This window comes from Triticum dicoccoides, chromosome 3B, assembly GCF_002162155.2.
Source record: "Triticum dicoccoides isolate Atlit2015 ecotype Zavitan chromosome 3B, WEW_v2.0, whole genome shotgun sequence".
Taxonomy (NCBI): Eukaryota; Viridiplantae; Streptophyta; class Magnoliopsida; order Poales; family Poaceae; genus Triticum; species Triticum dicoccoides.
Window position 1 is genome coordinate 758,773,965 of NC_041385.1, and position 3,470 is coordinate 758,777,434.

The following is a 3,470-nucleotide window of genomic DNA, read 5'->3' on the forward strand; positions in this document are numbered from 1 at the left end:
CAGTAGGTTCAGTAGGTTGAGGAGCAACTCTTGGCTCAACTGGACGGGGTGAAGATACCCCGAACAAGCCCCTCAAACAATTACTTTCCATGGTAACAAGTGACAGAAAATTTCAGCACACTAAATAAATTTTTCCTTACCAAATTCCACCTACCAAAGGCGCTTCACTCCTCGGCAACGGCGCCAGAAAAGAGTCTTGATGACCCACAAGTATAGGGGATCTATCGTAGTCCTTTCGATAAGTAAGAGTGTCGAACCCAACGAGGAGCAGAAGGAAATGATAAGCGGTTTTCAGCAAGGTATTCTCTGCAAGTACTGAAATAAGTGGTAACAGATAGTTTTGTGATAGGATAAATTGTAACGAGCAACTAGTAACAAAAGTAAATAAAGTGCAGCAAGGTGTCCCAATCCTTTTTGTAGCAAAGGACAAGCCTGGACAAACTCTTATAATAGGAAAAGCGCTCCCGAGGACACATGGGAATATCGTCAAGCTAGTTTTCATCACGCTCATATGATTCGCGTTCGGTACTTTGATAATTTGATATGTGGGTGGACCGGTGCTTGGGTACTGCCCTTACATGGACAAGCATCCCACTTATGATTAACCTCTATTGCAAGCATCTGCAACTACAACAAAAGTATTAAGGTAAACCTAACCATAGCATGAAACATATGGATCCAAATCAGCCCCTTACGAAGCAACACATAAACTAGGGTTTAAGCTTCTGTCACTCTAGCAATCCATCATCTACTTATTACTTCCCAATGCCTTCCACTAGGCCAAAATAATGGTGAAGTGTGATGTAGTCGACGTTCACATAACACCACTAGAGGTTAGACAACATACATCTTATCAAAATATCGAACGAATACCAAATTCACATGACTACTAATAGCAAGACTTCTCCCTTGTCCTCAGGAACAAACGTAACTACTCACAAAGCATATTCATGTTCATAATCAGAGGGGTAATATTGTGCATAAATGATCTGAACATATGATCTTCCACCAAATAAACCAACTAGCATCAACTACAAGGAGTAATCAACACTACTAGCAACCTACTAGCACCAATCCCGTACTTGGAGACAAGAATTGGATACAAGAGATGAACTAGGGTTTGGAGATGAGATGATGCTGGTGAAGATGTTGATGGAGATTGCCCTCTCCCGATGAGAGGAGCGTTGGTGATGACGATGGTGATGATTTCCCCCTCCCGGAGGGAAGTGTCCCCGGCAGAACAGCTCTGCCAGAGCCCTAGATTGGTTCTGCCAAGGTTCCGCCTCGTGGCGGCGGAGTCTCGTCCCGAAAGGTTCTCTTCTATTTTTTTTCTCATCGAAAGAGTTCATATGGGAGAAGATGGGCGTCGGAGAGCCACCAGGGGGCCCACGAGGTAGGGGGGCGCGCCCCCCACCCTCGTGAGCAGGGTGTGGGCCCCTGGCCTTCATCTTTGGCGAGATTTTTCTTTATTTATTCTAAGATATTCCGTGGAGTTTCAGGACTTTTGGAGTTGCGCAGAATAGTCCTTCAGTATTTGCTCCTTTTCCAGCCCAGAATTCCAGCTGTCGGCATTCTCCCTCTTCATGTAAACCTTGTAAAATAAGAGAGAATAGCCATAAGTATTGTGACAGAACGTGAAATAACAGCCCATGATGCAATGAATATTGACATAAAAGCATGATGCAAAATGGACGTATCAGTCAACACCTTGCACTTGTCGAAAACCTTTTGTGACAATTAGAGCTTTTTAGATAGTAACACTACCATCACCGTCCGTCTTCCTCTTTAAGATCCATTTATTCTCTATGGCTCGCTGATCATCAAGCAAGTCAACCAAATCCCACACTTTGTTCTCATACATGGATCCTATCTCAGATTTCATGGCCTCAAGCCATTTATCGGAATCTAGGATCATCATCGCTTCTTCATAGTTCGTAGGTTCATCATGGTCTAGTAACATGACTTTCAGAACAGGATTAACGTACCACTCTGGTGCGGATCGTGCTGTGGTTGACTTACGAGGTTCTGTAGTAACTTGATCTGAAGTTTCATGATCATTATCATTAGCTTCCTCTCTAGTTGGTGTAGGCATCATAGGAACGTATTACTTGGAAGAGCTACTTTCCAAATTGAGAGAAGGTACAATTTCCTCATCAAGTTTTACTTTCCTCCCATTCACTTCTTTTGAGAGAAACTCCTTCTCTATAAAGGATCCATTCTTTGCCTTCGGATCTGTGATAGAATATGTACCGAACAGTTTCTTTTGGGTATCCTATGAAGACGCACTTCTCCGATTTGGGTTCGAGCTTATCAGGCTGGAGCTTTTTCACATAAGCATCGCAACCCCAAACTTTAAGAAACGGCAGCTTAGGTTTCTTGCCAAACCACGGTTCATACGGTGTCGTCTCAACAGATTTAGATAGTGCCCTATATTTAACATGAATGCAGCTGTCTCTAATGCATAACCCCAAAACAATAGTGGTAAATCGGTAAGAGACATCATATATTGCACCATATCTAATAAACTATGGTTACGATGTTGGGACACACCATTACGCTGTGGTGTTCCAGGTGGCGTGAGCTGTAAAACTATTCCACATCATTTTAAATGAAGGCCAAACTCGTAAATAAAATATTCACCTCCACGATCAAATCGTAGAAACTTTATTTTCTTGTTACGATGATTCTCCACTTCACTCTGAAATTCTTTGAATTTTTCAAATGTTTCAGACTTGTGTTTCATTAAGTAGATATACTCATATCTGCTCAAATCATATGTGAAGGTCAGAAAATGACAATATTCGCCACGAGCCTCAACACTCATCGGACCGCATACATCGGTATGTATTATTTCCAATAAGTCATTGGCTCATTCCATTGTTCCAGAGAACGGAGTTTTAGTCTTCTTGCCCATGAGTCATGGTTTGCAAGTATGAAATGATTCATAATCAAGTGATTCCAAAAGTCCATCTTCACTAAAAAAAAGACACATCCATGACATTTTGGGCCGAACGAATTTTTTTTTCTGTCATACTTATGACACTTCTATGACGATAATTGTCACAAAACCCGGTATCATCATAGATGTGGTGGGCTCCTACTTCTATGACAGAAAATCATGACAGAAAATGGGTTTTTGTCCTGGGCGGGCCGGAGACGCAGCTGCATGACATTCTTTGGGTTGTCCATGACGGAAAAAACCGTGGTAGAAGCGAGGGCGAGGAAGATTTCGGGGAGTTCCCGGTTATGGTGGGTGGTCGGGGCTGAGTGATGCGCGTTTCTCTCGTACACATACGCGCGTGTGTGCGAGGCGTTGGGCTCTAACTGAACCCAAGCAAGGCGTTGGGCTCTAACCGAACCCGAGCGATTGCACTAGCTACGTTACTGAACCCGAGTGATTCCTTTGCTACTGCTGTTAACTGAAGCCGATCGAACCCTGTTGCCTCCTTTTCTTGATGAACAGTGAGCGT